Here is a 21,989-nt window from a genome sequence, read left to right as displayed (position 1 = left end):
TGGGAGGCCAAGGCGGGGGGATCACGAGGTCAAGAGATCAAGACCATCCTGGTCAACATGGTGAAACCCCGTGTCTACTAAAAATATAAAAAATTAGCTGGGCACAGTGGTGCATGCCTGTAATCCCAGCTACTCAGGAAGCTGAGGCAGGAGAATTGCCTGAACCCAGGAGGCAGAGGTTGCGGTGAGCCGAGATCGCGCCATCGCACTCCAGCCTGGGTAACATGAGCAAAACTCCGTCTCAAAAAAAAAAAAATCTTTTTTTATATTTTTGTTATCTAAATACATGTTTTGGCTTCCTCATATTCTCTGACCCCTACCTCACTTCTCTCTGTGCCCCAAATTCTTCAAAGAAGGGGGAAAATGCACCTAGGGCAATTGATTTCTAACCTAATCCAGAGCCTACTTATTCTTTAAAGTTGGGGGTCAGGAGATTCTTCTGGTTAGGAACCCTTCTCAGTACTCCCATGATTTTCTACATACACCTCTGTTTTTGCACCTTTCAGATTCTATCTGAGCATGGGAGTCTGTATAGTAGCTCCTCATATCTGTGGCCCTTTATTTTAGTCCTGAGGAGTCACTGTTGATGATGATTCTGGAAGGATTATCTTTATGCAAGAAGAGATGATATGACCAGAGAAAGCCAAGAAATACGTCCATTTCAGCTTTTCCAATACTTCTTTACCATTGGAAGAGCCAGGTTATGAGCTCTGTTTTATTCTCAGGGTCTGACTACTGTGATCAGTCCATAAATGTAATTATTAATATGATGATCAGCTTTATTTACTTAACAGATATTTATTGTTACCTCATTGCTACCAGGCGGTATTTTCAGGTATTGGAAATCTAACAGTAAACAAGACAAGTCCTGCAATCATCAGACTTATATGTCAGTGAGGCATCTATATAATAGATAAACAAATTCATATAAAATAGAATGCTGTGAAGTGATAAGTGCTATAAAGAAGAAATCAGGATAATGGATTGAGAATGACAGGGTGCTAGGTAATCAAATTCTAAGCATGATGTAACCTATTGGCACTCTACCAGTCTGACTCCCTCACAGAAAATAAAGGAGCCATTGTTTCTAACTTGGGGATTTTAATCCCATTTTCTACACCCCTGACTGTTCCAATGATGAAGTATTAAGAAAGCTGGGGGACGAGATCCAAGGTGGCCGGTTAGGAGGAACTCGGGATTGCAGCTCCAAGAGAAAGCACAGAGGGTGAGTGGACGCCGTATTTCCAGACGGATTTTTACTGCCCACAGACCAGGAGATTCACAGGCAGAGGAGCCCCATGGGTCGCCAGCGCCGCTGGTTTGAACGGCGTGGCCGCTGGGCCTGTGCCCTGGGGCAGCGACTCACTGTACAGAGTGAGAGAGTCTGAGTCCCCTATAAGCCAGCAAGGGGAGCTGAAACGGGGAGCCAGGCCAGCGCCACGAATCTCAGAGCCGCGGCTTTAGCCAACGCAGCGGCTCCGGAGGCAGAGAAGATGAGACGGTGTCCCCTCTTAGCCAGCAAGGGGACCTGAAACAGGGAGTGAAGCCGGGAGATTCCCAGGCAAAAAAAGCGCCACTGCAAACACAACTGAACCTGGGACGTCCAGCTCTGTGGAGGAGGGGCGTCCTCCATAGGCACCCTGCAGTTCCCAGGGCAATCTACCAAGGCAACCCGCCACTACAGAGACTCCGTCACTACAGGGGCGGGCCAACATAGCGGAAGCAGTTCTAACTACACCCATATAAACAGGACTGCAGGGAAGTTCACACGGAAGCTGGGCGGAGCCCACAGCAGCTTAGCAAAGCCTCTGCAGGCTGAGTGTGACTAGGCTGCCACCTTGCAGGCAGGGAAAACAGCAACTGCACAGGGAAAAATCATAAAGCCCTAACTCCCTGGGACAGAACACCTGGGGGAAAAATAAATAGGGGGTTTATGAGTTCTGCTGCTGCAGACTTAAAATTACCAAAATCAGAAAGACAACAACTACAAAGTCAACAGGTGGATAAATCCACAAAGATGGGAAGAAACCAGTGCAAAAAGGATGAAAACACCCAAAACCAGAACACTTCTCCTCCTACAAGGGATCACAACTGCTCACCAGCAAGGGAACAAGACTGGATGGAGAATGAGTGTGATGAAATGACAGAACCAGCTTTCAGAAAGTGGATAAGAAACTTCTGTGAGCTAAAAGAACATGTTCTAACCCAATGCACAGAAACTAAGAACCTTGAAAAAAGACTTGACGAAATGCTAACGAGAATGGACAACTTAGAGAGGAATATGAGCGAACTGATGGAGCTGAAAAACACAACATGAGAACTTCGTGAAGCATGCACAAGTTTCAACAGCCGAATTGACCAAGCAGAAGAAAGGATATCAGAGGTCGAAGATCAACTCAATGAAATAAAACGAGAAGGCAAGATTAGAGAAAACAGGGTAAAAAGGAATGAACAAAGTAAACAAGAATATGGGACTATGTGAAAAGACCTAATCTACATTTGATAGGTGTACCTGAATGTGACGAAGAGAATGCATCAAAGCTGGAAAATACTCTTCAGGATATTATCCAGGAAAACTTCCCCAACCTAGCAAGGCAGGCCAATATTCAAGCCCAGGAAATACAGAGAACACCACAAAGATATTCCTCTAGAAGAGCAACCCCAAGGCACATAATCATCAGATTCACCAGGGTTGAAATGAAGGAGAAAATACTAAGGGCAGCCAGAGAGAAAGGTCGGGTTACCCACAAAGGGAAGCCCATCAGACTCACAGCAGATCTCTCAGCAGAAACCCTACAGGCCAGAAGAGAGTGGGGGCCGATATTCAACATCCTTAAAGAAAAGAACTTTCAACCCAGAATTTCATATCCAGCCAAACTAAGCTTCATAAGTGAAGGAAAAATAAAATCCTTTGTGAACAAGCAAGTACCCAGTGAGTTCATCACCACCAGACCAGCTCTACAAGAGCTCCCGAAGGAGGCACTACACATAGAAAAGAACAACCAGTATCAGCCACTCCAAAAACACACGAAAAGGTAAAGAGCATCAACACAATGAAGAATCATCAACCAAAGGGCAAAACAGCCACCTAGCATCAAAATGACGGGATCAAATTCACACATAACAATATTAACCCTAAATGTAAATGGACTAAATGCCCCAATCAAAAGACACAGACTGGCAAATTGGATAAAAATCCAAAACCCATCAGTGTGCTGTATCCAGGAAACCCATCTCGCATGCAAGGATACACAAAGGCTCAAAATAAAGGGATGGAGGAAGATTTACCAAGCAAGTGGAGAGCAAAAAAAAGCAGGAGTTGCAATTCTCATCTCTGATAAAATAAATAGACTTTAAAGCAACAAAGATCAAAAGAGACAAAGAAGGACATTACATAATGGTAAAAGGATCAATGCAACAAGAAGAGCTAACGATCCTAAATATATATGCACCTAATACAGGAGCACCCAGATACATAAGGCAAGTTCTTAAAGACTTACAAAGAGACTTAGACTCCCACACAATAATAGTGGGAGACTTCAACACACCATTGTCAATATTAGACAGATCAACGAGACAGAAAATTAACAAGGATATCCAGGACTTGAACTCAGACCTGGAACAAGCAAACCTAATAGACATTTACAGAACTCTCCACCCCAAATCCACAGAATATACATTCTTCTCAGCACCACATCACACCTACTCTAAAACTGACCACATAATTGGAAGTAAATCACTCCTCAGCAAATGCAAAAGAATGGAAATCATAACAAACAGTCTCTCAGACCACAGTGCAATCAAGTTAGAACTCAGAATTCAGAAGCCAACCCAGAACCGCACAGCTTCATGGAAAATGAACAACTTTCTCCTGAATGTTGACTGGATAAACAATGAAATGAAGGCAGAAATAAAGACGTTCTTCGAAACCAATGAGAACGAAGACACCACACACCAGAATCTCTGGGACACATTTAAAGCAGTCTCTAGAGGAAAATATATAGCAATAAGTGCCCACATGAGAAGAAAGGAGAGATCTAAAATTGACACCCTATCGTCAAAATTGAAAGAGCTAGAGGAGCAAGATAAAAAAACTCAAAACCTAACAGAAGACAAGAAATAACTAAAATCAAAGCAGAATTGAAGGAGATAGAGACACAAAAAACCCTACAAAAAATCAATAAATCCAGGAGCTGGTTTTTTGAAAAGATCAACAAAATAGACAGACCACTACCCAGATTAATAAAGAAGAAAAGAGAGAATAACCAAATAGATGCAATAAAAAATGACAAAGGGGATATCACCACAGATTCCACAGAAATTCAGTCCATCATCAGAGATTATTACAAACTCTATGCACATAAACTAGAAAACCTGGAGGAAATGGATAAATTCCTGGACAGTTGCCTCCTCCCAAGCCTAAACCAGGAAGAAGTCAAAACCCTGAATAGACCAATAACAAGGTCTGAGGTCGAGGCAGCAATTAAGAGCCTACCACCCGAAAAAAGGCCAGGTCCAGATGGGTTCACAGCAGAATTCTACCAGACATACAAAGAGGAACTGATACCATTCCTACTGAAACTATTCCAAATAATCCAAAAAGAGGGAATCCTTCCCAAATCATTTTATGAGACCAACATCATCCTAATACCAAAACCCGGCAGAGACTCAACAAGAAAAGAAAACTACAGGCCAATATCCATGATGAACATAGATGCAAAAATCTTCAATAAAATACTGGCAAGCCGATTACAACAGCACATCAAAAAGCTTATCCACCATGATCAAGTAGGATTCATCCCAGGGATGCAAGGCTGGTTCAATATACGCAAGTCTATAAATGTAATTCACCACATAAACAGAACCAAAGACAAAAACCACATGATTATCTCAATTGATGCAGAGAAGGCATCAACAGCCCTTATGCTAAAAACTCTCAATAAACTAGGTATCGACGGAACGTATCTCAAAATAATAAAAGCTATTTACAACAAACCGACAGCCAATATCATACTGAACGGGCAAAAACTGGAAGCATTCCCTTTGAAATCTGGCACTAGACAAGGATGCCCTCTCTCACCACTCCTATTCAATATAGTACTGGAAGTTCTAGCCAGAGCCGTCAGGCAAGAAAAAGAAATAAAGGGTATTCAATTAGGAAAGGAGGAAGTCAAATTGTCTCTATTTGCAGACGACATGATTGTATATGTAGAAGACCCCATCATCTCAGCTCAAAATCTCCTGAAACTGATAAGCAACTTCAGCAAAGTCTCAGGATACAAAATCAATGTGCAAAAATCACAAGCATTCCTATACACCAATAACAGACTTAAAGAGAGCCAAATCAAGAACGAACTGCCATTCACAATTGCTACAAAGAGAATAAAATACCTAGGAATACAACTAACAAGGAATGTAAAGGACCTCTTCAAGGAGAACTACAAACCACTGCTCAACGAAATAAGAGAGGACACAAACAGATGGAGAAACATTCCATGTTCATGGTTAGGAAGAATTAATATCGTGAAAATGGCCATACTGCCCAAAGTAATATACAGATTCAACGCTATCCCCATCAAGCTACCAATGACCTTCTTCACAGAACTGGAAAAAACCACCTTAAACTTCATATGGAACCGAAAGAGAGCCCGCATAGCCAAGTCAATTCTAAGCAAAAAGAACAAAGCGGGAGGCATCACACTACCGGACATCAAACTCTACTACAAGGCTACAGTAATCAAAACAGCATGGTACTGGTACCAAAACAGAGATATAGACCAATGGAACAGAACAGAGGCGTCGGAGGCGACACAACATATCTACAACCACCCGATCTTTGACAAACCTGAAAAAAACAAGCAATGGGGAAAGGATTCCCTGTTCAATAAGTGGTGTTGGGAAAACTGGCTAGTCATATGCAGAAAGCAGAAACTCGACCCCTTCCTGACACCTTACACTAAAATTGACTCCAAATGGATTAAAGACTTAAACATAAGAAGACCTAACACCATAAAAACACTAGAAGGAAACCTAGGCAAAACCATTCAGGACATAGGTGTAGGCAAGGACTTCATGACCAAAACACCAAAAGCATTGGCAACAAAAGCCAAAATAGACAAATGGGACCTAATCAAACTCCACAGCTTCTGCACGGCAAAAGAAACAGTCAATAGAGTGAATCGGCAACCAACAGAATGGGAAAAAATTTTTGCAGCCTACCCGTCTGACAAAGGGCTGATACCCAGAATTTACAACGAGCTAAAAAAGATTTACAAGAAAAAAACAAACAAGCCCATTCAAAAGTGGGCGAAGGATATGAACAGATACTTTACAAAAGAAGACATACATGAGGCCAACAAACATATGAAAAAATGCTCATCATCACTAGTCATTAGAGAAATGCAAATCAAAACTACATTGAGATACCATCTCACACCAGTTAGAATGGCGATCATTAAAAAATCTAGAGACAACAGATGCTGGAGAGGATGTGGAGAAATAGGAACACTTTTACACTGTTGGTGGGAGTGTAAATTAGTTCAACCATTGTGGAAAACAGTGTGGCAATTCCTCAAGGACCTAGAAATAGAAATTCCATTTGACCCAGCAATCCCATTACTGGGCATATATCCAAAGGATTATAAATCGTTCTACTATAAGGACACATGCACACGAATGTTCATTGCAGCACAGTTTACAATAGCAAAGACCTGGAACCAGCCCAAATGCCCATCGATGATAGACTGGACAGGAAAAATGTGGCACATATACACCATGGAATATTATGCAGCCATTAAAAACGAGGAGTTCACGTCCTTTGTAGGGACATGGATGAACCTGGAAACCATCATTCTCAGCAAACTGACACAAGAACACAAAATCAAACACCACATGTTCTCACTCATAGGCGGGTGTTGAACAAGGAGAACACATGGACACAGGGAGGTGAGCACTATACACGGGGGTCTGTTGGGAGGGAGTGGAGGGGACAGCGGGGGGGTGGGGAGTTGGGGAGGGATAGCATGGGGAGAAATGCCAGATATAGGTGAAGGGGAGGAAGGCAGCAAATCACACTGCCACGTATGCACCTATGCCACAACCTTGCATGTTTTTCACATGTACCCCAAAACCTAAAATGCAATTAAAAAAAAAAAAAAAAGAAAAGAAAATTAGCCAGGTGTGGTGGCGGGTACCTGTAATCCCAGCTGCTTAGGAGGCTGTGGCAGGAGAATCACTTGAACCTGGGAGACGGAGGTTGCAGTAAGCCGAGATTGTGCCACTGCACTGCAGCCTGGGCAACAGAGCAACTCTGTCTCAAAAAGATAAAATAAAATAAAATAAAATAAAATAAGTAAAAAAAAAAAGAAAGCTGGAACAGACATATTTCCTACCCAATCTCTTCCAGTCATCTTTCTCTCTTCCATACTCATTGTGTCTACATCGGTCAACAGGTAGGCCCATGGATATTTCAGAACATACATACTGGGCTGTGTTACGGTGAGAAAAACTGGGGGCCAAATTTTTAACAATTTTTCACCATCAGAGTGGAAAAACAAATCTTCCCCTAGGAAAATGGAGGCTTGACTGTAACTCTAGTGTCAGGTTGAGAAAAACCACCGATGGCCTTATCTCTCAAGAAATCACTCTTGGGTGCTCCAACTCTTTTCAGACCATCTAAACTATGATGGCGTCACCTTACCTATTCAGCGTTAACTCTGGGCTCCTCAACACACATTCTTTGTATTTCTTGGCGGTTCACTTCACGGTCATGCAACACAGCATGTTCGTTCTTGTCCCTGGGAAGGCAGAACAGGAACCCTAGAGTCAAAGAGATTGTTTTTCTACCTACTATCAGCATTCACTGTGTGACTTTGGTAAACATCTTAACCTCTTTGAAACTATGTTTGTACATCTGTAAAACAAGGATAATAATACATCTTCCAGTTCTTCAGAGTACTAAACGAGGCGTTGTACACATGTAAGTCACTGAGCACCACGTCTAACACATGGTCTCCTCTTGTCTTACTGGAACCCAGTGCTCTCCCCTCCTTCATCTTTTGAGATGACCCAGCTCTAGGTCCAATTCCTATAACCTCCCTGACTGATCTTCTAGACTCTAGTTTCCTCCTCCTTTAAATATCTACAGCACCTGTGGTTTGTACCAACAAACATACCACTTAACAATTTCCTAGCTTGAGTCTTTTACAAATTGTTTCTTTAAGGACAGGAACATCTAAGTCATGGTAGTCCCTAGCACGATCTTGAGCACAAGCTCATTGATTAACATAGGACACAAACCATGTCAGTTTTTTCCCCAAGGATGTCTAGATTTATTTTGACTCAAGTGAAATGAAGCCTTCCTTTGAAATTATCTAGATAATATAAATCATTGAACACCAGAGACTTGCTTTCTAAAATAGTAAGGCAAAATGAAACTCCCTGTTTTTTTCTGGCACATACATTGATTCATTTAATGACTACAACATTCCTCTTCCTTAGCTATACCAAGTATATCTATTTTCTGATAGAGATTCTGAGGGTAAGTAACCAGGCCAAGATCTTACAATGAGTTGGGTAAAGAGAGGCCGTGTTGTATAAGAAGAGTCAAAGCTAGTAACTCTGATCCCAGACCACGAACCATACCTTTCCTTTATGCAGCTCTGCCTCTGTCTCAATTTGTTAACTTCTTATAGTTAGACATTATCATTGTTTTCTCCCCACACCCAAATCTCCATACTCCAAATGCCCAACTTGTCAGCCTTGAAGACAAGGCACATTTAATTCTGCCTATTGCTTCAGAGTCTTTTTAGGTTCATTCTTGGCTTTCCCAGTAGAAGCAGGTACAAAACAAAACAAAAAAGGCAAAACAACCCATGTTTCTTTATACTAGAGGCCATTTGCATGGTGTTTCTGGACTTCCAGTTCCTGAGAATGCTTCAGATAGTCATTACTTACTCTCTCTTTCTCTCTATCAAGAGAAGGGAAACTGGCAGAATGACAATATTTTACTATTTTGAAAGTTCAAAGCCACTGGTTTTCTGTTTGCTTTCTCACTCTCTTAGATATATCCCTCGATACTGATGGGAGAAGGACTGTCAGAGATTTAGAGATAAAGAGAAAGAGGAAGGAGAGCAGGGCAAAACAGTGGTTTGAAGGACAATGCAAGCTTAGGCCTATTTCTTTCTTTCTTTTTTTTTTTTTTGAGACTGAGTTTCACTCTTGTTACCCAGGCTGGAGTGCAATGGCGCGATCTCGGCTCACCACAACCTCCGCCTCCTGGGTTCAGGCAATTCTCTTGCCTCAGCCTCCTGAGTAGCTGGGATTACAGGCACGTGCCACCATGCCCAGCTGATTTTTGTATTTTTAGTAGAGATGGGGCTTCACCAGACCAGGATGGTCTCCATCGCTTGACGTCATAATCTGCCTGCCTTGGCTTACCCAAAGTGCTGGGATTACAGGGGTGAAACACCGCGCCTGTCCTGCTTCCTTTTAAGTAGCTAGATTTAGGTTTTAATTAGGATTAAAGGTTTTTTATTTTCTTTTTCCTTTTTTTTTTTTTGAGATGGAGTTTCGCTCATTACCCAGGCTGGAGTGCAATGGCATGATCTCGGCTCACCGCAACCTCCGCCTCCTGGGTTCAGGCGATTCTCCTGCCTCAGCCTCCTGAGTAGCTGGGACTACAGGCGTGCGCCACCATGCCCAGCTAATTTTTTGTATTTTTAGTAGAAACGGGGTTTCACCATGTTGACCAGGATGGTCTCGATCTCTTGACCTCGTGATCCACCCGCCTCGGCCTCCCAAAGTGCTGGGATTACAGGCGTGAGCCACCGCGCCCAGCCGCTTAGGCCTATTTCCAAAGAGACAGCCACAGTGTGCTAGCACTGTGCTGACAGCAGAACTGACAGGGTGAGGACTTTCTTTTTTCTCTTTTGTGTATTCTTCATCTGCAAAGCATGGTGTTCTGGAAATGTTTTCCTAATGCTGGGAAATAAACTGAAGTTGTATCAGTTAGATACTGCCAAGTAACACATACACGCACAACTCACCAGCTTAAAGATAGTGTTCTCCATTATTTCTCATGGGTCTGCATGTCAGCTGGATGGTCCTGGTGATTTGCTCCATTATTTCTCATGGGTCTACATGTCAGCTGGATGGTCCTGGTGATTTGCTCCAGGCTTTGCTGAGCTGGGCTTGCTTATGTATCTGTGGTCACCTGGTGGGTAAGCTCTGGACTAGCTTCTCACATGTCTGGCTGTCAGCTAGTGTGATGAGTGACTGGGCCACAGGTCTCTCATCATCCAGCATTCCAGTTTGGCTTGTCCTCATGGCTTAGGCAGGAGTCCCTACAGAGAAAGGAAGTTGTCAGAGCCTCTTGAAGTCTAGCCTCAGAAATGGCACACCATCACATTTTTGCATTCTATTGACCACAGCAAGTCAAAGACCAGCCAAGATTCAAAGTATGGGAAAAAAGCCTCCCCCTATTGATTAAAATGGACACAAAGTCACACTGCAGAGACTGAATTCAGGGAGAAATGATGACTTGCGGCCAGTTTTGCAGTTAGTCTACCTTAGTCTTTCTTCTACCCACAAGTATTTCTCTCAGATTTCAGTCCCCTTTGGGACCTCCACCAAGATCTTGTGATTGACATCCTGTCTGGATGCAGCTGCATAATTTACAGCCTGTGAATATAAAGACAGGTTATGTCCCCGAAACACAAACAATACAATGGTGAATAGGAATAAAATGACTATAACGAACACTTCCACTCAAAAAGGGAAATAACCGAAGGCAAACACCAGGAATTGGTCTATAGCAATTCTGAAATCCTCCTTAGTAAATGTTTCTAGGTCTCTCACTTTGGAGGTAGGGAGAGTTCTTTGATTAGACCTCACTTCTCCTCCCTGGAAGTGGGTCCTCATTTCACGGTTCTCCATGGCTCTTGGTTAGCCCTTGGTGGCAGGAGGGAGAGGTCTTTCCATCTCTGTAGCATTCCTTATGAATTTGAACAATTTTCTTAACTTGCTTACAGGCTACCATAGAAAAGATTGTGATAGACTGATTATAAAAATGTATGCCATGGAGAAGTAAGGTCAATTTTTATACCCCTTGAATATGGGCTTAGTCTCGTGATTTGCTTTGGCCACTACAATGCAGCAGAAATGATGGGTGTGTCAATTACGATGCTAAGCTTCAACTTCTCCTCGACACCTGTGAGTACCCCCAGGCTAGCCTGCTAGTGGAGCATCAGAGACCACATGGAGGAGAGTTCTCTATATCAGGCCATCCTAGACCAGCTAGCCCACAACTGACATGCCAGGTGATTATATACAAATGACTAAGACAAGCCAAAATTAGTCAAACCTGGTTCATAACAGGACATCCATCAGACTCGTAGCTTCATGAGTTAAAATCAGTGTTTATCATTGTGCATCCAGGGCTTTTGAGGTCATTATTGTTGTTGTTACACAGTATCACTATGGCACTAAATACATGGCAGTGGGAGGCGGTTTCCTTAAATCAACTCCTGGCCTCCAAGCTCAGGTTGTTTCTTAGTCTGCATAGTATGACTAGTACAACCTGAATCTTACGTTGTCATCTCTTCTGTTTTATCTCTTCCCACTTTTTGTATTTAATCTATGAATTTATTCATAACTGGTACTTTCATCTTTTCTAATAAGAAGCAGGTGAGGAATACAGAGCAGGCATTCATTTCACTGATGGGAAAATTTCTGCTCAGAGAGGTTAGGTGATTTGTCTGCTCACACAGTTAGAAGCCAAATACAGTATACATCATTCTATGCTAATAATGTTTATTTTTTTTAATAGAAATGGAGTCTCACTATGTTGCCCAGGCTGGTCTCAAACGCCTGTACTCAAATGATCCTCCCACCTTAGCCTCCAAAGGGCTGAGATGATAGGCATGAGCCACCATGCTCAGCCAATCTTTAATTTTGTAAAAAAATTATACCATATCATCTTGTATTATCTCTCCTGCCTCACCTCCTGTCTTTTCTGCTTAAATCAAAAGAGGAAATGTAGTTTGGATAACTGAGCCTCCATCTGGACATCAGACCTAAATTCTGACAAGCCTGGCTGGGCACGGTGCTTCACGTCTGCAATCCCAGCACTTTCAAAGGCTGCGGTGGGAGGATCACTTGAGCCTAGGAGTTGGAGACCATCATGGGCAACAGAGTGAGACCCCATCTCTCAAAAAATAAAATAACAATAAGTTGCTTTTTATGCAAATGAATTATGTCTTAGAAATCTGTCATCAACCCTATCTGGTATTCAATGATATTATAAGGTTGACTGGAGAAAAAAATAAAAAGCTCCCTTTAACTGTGATTGTAGAGGGCAGAACCGTGGATACAAGTACACAGAAAAAGACGTCAGGTTAACATAAGATCGAGATTTGTAACCTGTCATTGTGAGGGCTGTGATATTTGGTGGGTAGGTAAACTGGATGACCTTTGAGGACCCTGTCAATTCTAGGAATTATTGACTCAGATACACCAATTTTTTTTTTTTAAAGAAAAATATATTTATCCATTATCTTATCTGGACAGCTTAGCTACTGTTTAAAAGGAAGATTCAGTCAGTCACTATTGAAATTGAAATGCTCCCTTCCTGAAATGTTCTCATACTCTTTCGTGATGCCATTCTGGTTTTCCTGATACTTTTTTGACTATTTCTTCTCATCCTCTCTTTATGACTTTATTTCCCCCATGAAAGTACCTTAAATATAGATACTTTCCCAGGACTCATTTAGCTTCCTTCTTTCTTAATCTCTGTGTAGCTTTATGGGATTATCCACGGCCACAGCCTTTCTGCCACCTACACGCTGATCATACCTAGGTCTTTATTTCTGGTCCTGTGATAGTCATTACTGCTATTTGCCAACTATTTCTAGCTCTCCTTCCTTCCAGGAGGAATGCGCTCCTGGCTCCCTGAAACTAGGTGTGGTCACTGAATGGTTCTTTGCAGAAATGTCATGTGTCACTTTCTGGTCAAACATTTAATCACCAAGACAAGACCTTCCAGACTTCTCTTTTTCCTCTGGCCCAATAGCCAACGACTTTCAAAATGGTGACTACTCTCTCAGCTTGGGTCTGTGAGTGACTGCAGTGGGCAAAACACTCTTACTGACCTACAGTAGATAGCAGAGTAAGGAAGAAATTAACCTTTATTATTTTAAGACGCTGAGATTTTAATTTTTACCACATCATAACCTAGCTCATTCTAACTGATAAAAGCAATGTCTTCTGTCTCTTGAGTTCCAAATCTCTATGTGACATCACCTCCTAACATTTCTGTTTGAATGTCAAATGTGTGCTTCTAACATTGAATCCGAAACCAATATCACCAACCCACGATGAATCAAGAATCTTTCCCCAAGTTTTTCATTTATACAGTGTTGTCAATACCATTTACCTAACCAATCAGAGGACAAAAAAAATTCTCTTGTAACCAATCAGGTACTGTGTTTGTGTTCATCTCTGTAACATCCTTCACATGCATGCTCATCTCTGACAACTATTGCCGTTCTAGTTCAGGCCCTCAGCACCTCTGGGTGAATGATTGTATCTGTCTCCGAATGCACTCCAGCCTCACATTCTAGCTCATTCCCTTAAAAAAACCAAAGTGAACTTTCTTAAAGCAAATATGACCATAACTATTCTGCTTCTTCATCCTTAATATTTCCTCAGGGCTTTCAGATAAGGTTCAAATTGTCCAACATGGTTTAAAAGGCCCTCTACTGTTTCAGGAACACTCAAGGGAGAAGGAAAGGAAATCCAGGTAGAAAAAAACACCATGGGAAAAGAGCAGAAACAAAAAAAATGATGATGCCTCACAAGGAAACTGAAAGCAGGTGGCCATGACATTAGCAAGGGTCCAATGGCGGGTGGAGAGAGAGAGGGAACTAGAGAGGTCCTGTTTCTTTGTTCATGCTTCATTCTCTAAGTCATTACATCCTCACAGGAAATACCCATTGACTTTTCAAATTTTTATCTTGAATTTTCATCACTATGAGGCCTGTTCTGCTCACCATAACACTTTATCAAGCTTATTTTTTCAGTATTCATCTCCTTCACCAAGCTGGGAGCCTCCAGAGGGAAAAAAACAATTCCTTTCTGCTATGAATTCCTTCCTTGGTAGTCAGCATAATAGCTGCCACAGACCAGGTACCCAGTAGATGGTTTTTGAATGAATAAAGGAATGAATGAATGGGTGTCCATCTTTAGCATCTCTTGGCTGCTCTATTCACTATTCAGAATGGGTTGCTTCAAGTTCCAGCTTTACAGATGGATAAGAAAGAGGGGCTATTTTTGCTTTTCAGTCTTCCATCTCTACATTATCAACCCACCCTCCCCGCCGTGCCAATCTCTGCCTATAATCCTGTCAGCAGCCAGCTGCTTGGCACCACCGCAGCCAACTCAGCAGTTTTCCCCACACATCCCTGGGGGAAGCCATTCACCTTATCACCAAAGACAGAAAGAAAACACCCATCTGTTACAGCTCAGAGCCAGAAGTCTCATAATTGTTATCAGCACAAAGGCTGCGTATCAGATTTCCTTGTTTTTAGGGAGCACTTAGATTATTCTCTCTTTTTATTGTTGTTTTCTCCCCAGCAAGTGACCATATTTCATCTCCACTGAGACACAATGAAAGAAATTTCCAAGCAAATTTGTTGCCTAATGATTCCAGAGAAGGTGCTTACAACCATAAATGTCTTTTTGAAAATCTGTAGAGGAGCCCAGCTCTGTAAACTTTTTAAAATTAGCACATAGTAAATGCACAGTTCTTGAGCTGGGTCAACACCTGGAATGAGGGTGATAATGGCATCAGAGGGGCTCCCAGAATAAGCATCATTCCAGCACAAAACGTATCAGCCTTGGAAAATTGACTGGAAGGTTTCCAAAGACATCAGCAAGGGCAAGGTTGAAATTACATGGAAATTTCTCAAACATGAACCTGTGGGACTTCTAAGGGTCTCAGGAAACTACTAAGCTGGGAAAACATGCTTGGACTTTTAATCAAACTCCTCCCAATGACTTGTACAGTCATTGTTGGGCCAATTTATTCATTTGTAACACAGAAATGAAATCATCCTGGTCCCAGACATTTTTTGTTTTCCCCAGGAAGAAAGATGACTGAATTTCATGAAAGCATGTGAACACTGAGAACTAAACAACTTGTTTATGCAATTAATCTGCAGCTGTTGAGCACCTCCTGTTTGTCAGAAGTATGTGATAAGCAAATGTGACTGAGCCCTGTCCTAAGGCACCAAATAGGTGTACAGCTACTGTACCATAATAGGGAAGACAGCTATTAAATACATACTTGCACAAGTAAGTATTTATGAATTAGTTAAGTGCTCTGAAGGGAGAGTATAGAACACTATGGGAGGTATGAAAAGTGATCTAATTTGTTTTGGAGGATTGGGAAGCAGAAAGTGAGGAGAGGGACTTTGAAGGGAAGGAAACAGCATGTGCAAAGGCCCTGAGGTGACAAGCTGGAAAACACAGAAATAAATAGAGCTGAAGTGAGCATGATGTGAGAAAACACTGGATTGATAGGTGGCTCCCAATATGTGGACCTCGGTTGCCATGTCAAGAAGTTTAGCTTCTAACTGTAGTACAATAAGAATGCATTGAAGCATTTTAAGCAAGGAAGTGGCATATCCCTTTAGAATGGTAGAAAGGGTTCATAGTGAAGGAATAAGAACAGTAACTGAAAATGTTGAAAGGTCATGATAGCTGAGACCACAGGTTGGCAAATTACGACCATGAGCCAGACTCAGCCTGTCGCCAGTAGAACTCTTATTGGGATACAGTCCTGTCCATTCATTTCTGTATTGTCCATGGCTGCTTTTGCACTACAAGGCAGAGTAGAGTAGCTGCTGTAGAGACACTATGGCCCACAGAAACTTAAACATCTACTATCTTTTAACTTTTCAGAGAAAGTGTGCTGACCCTTGGTTTAGACTAAAGGCTTAGGCTTAGCCATGTCTCTGAAAAAAAAAAAAAAAAGATTGATTCAAGATATATCTTGAAGGTGGACCATAAGACCATCAACTTGAACTCCCACCTTATTCTGAAAGCTCATAAGATATGGTCTAGAGTTGTAAATGAGTTTCTGTCATTTCGACTGTGGTAGAGATTTGTACGAGTTTATTCACCTTATACTTGTTTACTCCAGTCTTATAAACTGATTTCACATTATTTTCAAATTAGAGGAGAATAACAGTTATTAACTACCACTGCATTTTCATTTAGTTACAAGCACTTACTGTTTGAATTAGAAATTGTTCCAATAAAGATAGTGACTGCAGCTTTATCTCTGTTTATAGTTTTGTTAGTTTTCTTTAAGGTGCTGATCAGAAACCCACAAATATCTGCCAGGCTGGCAATGGACCCTAAAGAGAGGTATGGAATATATTTGCCTGCTGCCTAATGCCCACAGCGGTCTGAAAGCATACCAGACACTCAGGAGCTTGGTGGCAGGCTTGCTTTTGTTATGTTCTCATTTTTTAATGGGCAAATAGAGGCACAGAATGTTCCTGGGTCATTATGCCAGGTCACACTGCTCCATGGAGGGCCCACTGCAAAGCTTTGTGATTAAGCACTCACATTCAGGAACCAGGCTGCTGGATTTCATCCTAGGTCTGCCACTGAGTACATGGAAGAAGGATCAGTATGTCAATATAGTAAGTCACTCAACACAGCCTATGGCACATAAAAACACTCCAAAAGCCTGAGCTATCTTGTTTTCTCCTGTTTCATAAGAAAACCTTCTTAGAGTTGGACAATTGCTGTGTGTCCAAAACTTTATAAGTATCATTTCCTCCTCTCAAGGAGCCTGAGAGGTAGGCAATATTATCACAATGTTACTGAGGATACCATGGAGGTGCATCTCAAGCATCTTGTACCAGCTATTATTGCCTATGAGGATCAAGCAGAAATCAAATGCAAGTGTGCTTGATTCCAGAGCTTGGGTTTACAACAGCTATGCTGCCCCTTTTCTTGATTCTCCCTCATCCTGGGAGCTTGCCCAGGCCTTCCAAAGGGTGAGGGATACGTGGGGACCAAAAGGAGCCGGGGAGCAGTGTGTCAGTTTCCTGAAGTCCACACAGTAATGCAAGAAGCAGCTGGTCCTCGGCTGACTCTGCTGATCTTCTTTCAACTTCATGGACAAAGCCAGTTTCCTTAGTTTAAAGTTATAACCCCTCATTTTGAGGAAGGAAGCGGGGAGGAGACCCATAAAGCCATAATTCTAACCACCTCTGGAGTTAATAGGAGCCTAATTGGATTACAATTTTAAATTTTTACGGAATGACTCCAACAGTTTTAGACGCCATGCAAGGGGGCTTAATAAACTTGGTACTTATTAAGATGTTTGTTGTCTTACCCAGTCAAAGCAGTACAACGATACCAACATAGGTTTCTTCTGAGCCACCTAATTTCTTGTTCTTTAAAAATACAATCTCCCTAATGTCAGTGTACTTCTCAGAAACCCTCACTATTTTAGATTTCCTTGGGGGCAAAAAGGCTGTAATGGCACAAATACTCCTGGAATAACTATAGAAAGAATATAGAATATTTTATATATTTTCTGCTAATACTAGCCAAGAAAATTAAATTCTACTCCCTGTTTACACCTACTAAAACAAAGCACTTAAAGAGCAAATGGCTATTATCCATACATTTTGCGATTAATTTCATTCTAGCTTCTTAGGGTAGCCACCTTCATTTGATATTCCATTTATAAATAATGCACAATGCACCACTCCGACAATGATATGAAATTAGAGGCGAAAAACATGTGACTCCTGAGGGGAAGAACAAAGGAGGTTGGAACTCAATTTGTTGTTGTTGTTGTTTTAAAATAATAGTTATTTGGGTAAATTTGCAGCCGTCAATAAAGCATTCCTGTAGGGCTCCTTCATCCCTGGGTGGCCTTTAACTTAATTTGCATATTGGAAATTCAGCACTTTTTCCTGCTCTAATCAAGCTTGCCAAAAAAAACAAAAACAAGCTAGCCTGCCATAGCAAGGATATTTTAGACACTAGTCGAGTATTGGAAAAAAGCAAAAGAATGTTGTAGGTATCTCCTATCTCTCCTGTTTGTTACAGCCTTCTAGAGATGTGACGTCAGAGTCAGGGATGCTAAGAAGAGGCACAACAGGGCGTCAGAAGACTGGGGCTCTCCATTTCCTTTGCTACTAACTAGCTACTATGCTTGGACCTGCCCTGGCTACTTTTGGTCTCAGTTTCTCCCTTTTTAAAGAGGGTGTTGGCATATAGCTCCTCACATGCCATTCTCTCATATGGCTGTGTGTGTGTGTGTGTGTGTGTCTGTTTCCTCATATTCTTTCCTTTTGTAGATATGCCTTCCCACTGTTCTTCATGGTACAGTCTTTCTGTTTTTATCACCCAGCTCAGCTATCACCTTGATAGCTACTGGGAGCTCGATGTGCTATTTATGTTCTGATAGCTCCTTATGTGTATTGCTATCTTATTTTAGGAAACTTGTGAAAATCTCAAAAGAGAATATGGGAAGCAAATAGTATGAACACGTTATATCTATTTAAGCATTTCCAATAATATAGGTCCTGTCTCTGTACTGAAATTAATGGATAATAAATTCCTGTTTAAAGTGTTTTTGTGTGAAATTCTGATAGTTTTGTTCTTCTGTATATGTTTCTGTATATACACTGGGATCCTTGTTCTGTATTTCCAAGTAAGGCAAAAATTAATTGTGATTGAACACACCACCACTAGGAACACTCAGTTCTGCCACAGGAGCCGGAATGCCCTCTCTCCTGCCCCATTTCCTTATTCCAGCAATCACCCCATTGTCCTTGAAGACACTTAGCTGTGGGCTATAGGGAATCACATGAATCTAGGGATCCATAATTATTAACACTATTGAAGGTAACCATCAGTAATAGAGAGTTTGTATATATTCTATATATTTCTTGCTATTGTATTCGGTGGGCAATACAACAAGAGTTCAGTTGTTTGAATGGTCTTTGTCTCTTTGTCATCAAAAGATTAAGAATATAATCTGTTCTTAATCTTTTAAGAAGAGAAAATATGTCCCTAAATTTAAATGTGTTACCTCCTGAAATGATCCTTTCTTCTTACTACCGTTAGTTCTTCAAAAGCAAGAACTTGTCTTATTTTCATGTGTCTCATAACCCTTAATCATATCCGGCATATAATATGTGTACAGTGAAATTGGTAAAGTGAAGCGGTGTAGAACCTCAGACGGAGCAATTGACTAGTTCTGTAACCTTGGGTAAGTAACAGTTCTTCCCTGGAGTTCTGAGATCTGCTTCATAAAATAAGGAGATTGGGAGAGACAGTTTTTGAGTTCCTTTAGCATATTAAAGTTCTCCATTTATTCTGTTTTTCACTCCATAGAAGCTGAAAAGCTCTTAGTTCCCAAGAAGAGGATATTTAGGGCTGGAAATCTGTTTGTCCTGCCCTTAGTGGAGGAGGCTTCCACAGTACTCTGAAACTATCATTGCACTGATATAAGTTTTTTCTAGGGTGTTGCTTTATTCCAGTCTCAGTGAACCGTCTTTGACGTTTACTTGCTGAAGGAGAATGGAAATTGACTCTTCTAGAGTCAGGACTGAGGGAATAGGACTTGAGATGGTAGCTTCTTGCATCTCAGTAGTCAGATCTTAGAAGATGTAAAGATCCCCATATTATGATCAGAGAATATTAATCAGATTATCATCTTGTGTAGTCCCTCCTTTTTTCCTCACCTCTCTATATGTACTTAGCTGGCAGGTTATACTAAGATGGGTTCATCTGGAATAAGATAAATGTGAGTCCACTGGCCAGAGCTGGAGGGATGCCTCACTTTATTTCAGAACATTTTCTCCTGAGAGTACTTCAAAGGTCCCAAAAGTACTTCAGAGGACCTAAACCCTTGAGAAAATCTTCACACTCTCAAATACAGTCCATGCAATTCAGCTGAGCTTCCTGGAAAAGGTTGAGTATGGATCATTAGTTAGAAAGATGGGCATGGGGAGCTGCAGGGGCATGGGGAGCTCCGGCTCTCTGCATGTGACCTTGGATATCTGGTACAGGATCAGACCTCTAGAAAGCTGAGAAGTTGTAACTAGACACTGACAGCCCTTTGGTGCCACTTCATATTATCTCTTCCTCCTGAGATTCTATGCAACGTGTAATACATGGTCCAGAAGGCCGACTCCTGTAATTAATGAAGCACTGTTTTCCCCTGAGGCTATGGTAGGGTTAAATAATCTCTCAAATTCACTTCCAAATTTTACCCCAGGTTGACTACAATTTTGCTAATCTCTATATTGTGTTTGTGATAACATTAAAAAAAATAAGAATGTCCAGATAATATAATCTGACATATTTAATCAAGTATTTGCAGAGGTCTCAATATCCAATAACTTTAGAGGTCAAGTAAGTGAAGTGTATGCATAAACAGTCAGGCAGAAACAGTGGAATGCAGGAAAACTGCAGAATGCACACCCTGGTTAACAAATGCTATTCTGCCCAAACAACATATTGACAGGTCATGTTTGTACTGGTGTGCAATTCCTGGTTTAAGGTAATTGCTGAATATCACTTATAGCGTATATTCATTAGTTCAACACCTAAGTGTATATTGAAGGGTCATGTGTCAAGTGCTGGGCTATCACCAAATAGACAATAATAAAATATACAGGTCTGGAGTTTAAACTATTTATGCATATTTACCAGTTGCTTCATTCAAAGCAATATCAATTTTTTTAAAAAAAATTTAATGTAAAAGAAATAATGTAATATTTAGTGTGTGAAGTATTCGAACACTCCCAGTTTAAAGAGGTAACACAAATGAGCATTTTCTCCTTTTCCTTCCAGAGATTATCCAAAAACAGCCGAGGAACAAGCTAAGTTCCTACAGGTGATAGTGGGACCAGAGTTCATGGGCTGGCACCAATGGTACAGTGTAACCCCAGGGAGAAGCAGCGAGGCTACGCAGGGAATCACATGAACAAACAGGCCAGAGTTGTTTGAGCAGTTTGGCAGAGGAACAGACTATAAATTGTGGAAAGCTGCCCACCTCTGTTTACTCATTGGCTGGGGAGAAACCAAGGATAAATAATTTTCCTACAAACTCCTGGTAAGAAGGAAAATTCTGGCTAGCCTGAGACATGATCCTGACTTCTCTCAACAGAAACCTCCAGCAATTGCTGGTTTCGTTAAAAAAAAAATCTCCTTTAAAGATGAGTGTCCCAAAAGGAACTGATAGAGGATCTAAAAATTATGATAAAGTATTTTGCTGTAATTAAAAAAAAAAAAAACTTAAAGCAATCATCTTGGTGAAACAAGAACACAAAAAAATAGTACAAGAACTCAAGACAATGGGAGGAGCTGAGACATGATCTATAGAACACAACAAAAAACAAAATGGCGGAGAAAATCCATCACTGCGAGGAAGTTGAAACTGAAAGGAAGGCAAATACATTCACAAGCTGATTTTAAAATAACATAAAATACAATATTTAAACAGTTTAGAAAGGAAGGAAGCACAAATGCACAAAGTAAGAAATGATTGATAAGAAGTAGCACCAAAGGCATAGAGGAAATTTGAATCAATTACGTAGCTCAGTTTATACAAACTTGGGAACAGAGATGAAATGGAAAGTATACTAGACAATGTACTAGAAATATTAAACAGACCAGTCCCACAAATGAAATAAGAAAGCTATTAATATTTTTCCTCTCCCACACACCAAAGAGATAAAATCCAGTTTCAGAAATTCTACTACACCTTTACAGAACAGAATTAAACTCATTTAAACTCTTCCAGAGCGTGGGCAGAGTGGTGATGGTGGAAGGGAAGAAAACTACCAAACTCTTGGGATAATCTTTATATGAAACTATACATCAAAACTTGATAACGTTTGCACAGAAACATAAAACTACAGATGAATCCCATGTACTAATATGATGTA

Source organism: Aotus nancymaae, unplaced genomic scaffold (assembly GCF_030222135.1).
Source record: "Aotus nancymaae isolate 86718 unplaced genomic scaffold, 86718_ANA_hifiasm-v0.15.2.pri h1tg000039l, whole genome shotgun sequence".
NCBI lineage: Eukaryota > Metazoa > Chordata > Mammalia > Primates > Aotidae > Aotus > Aotus nancymaae.
This window is presented reverse-complemented; position numbering follows the sequence as displayed.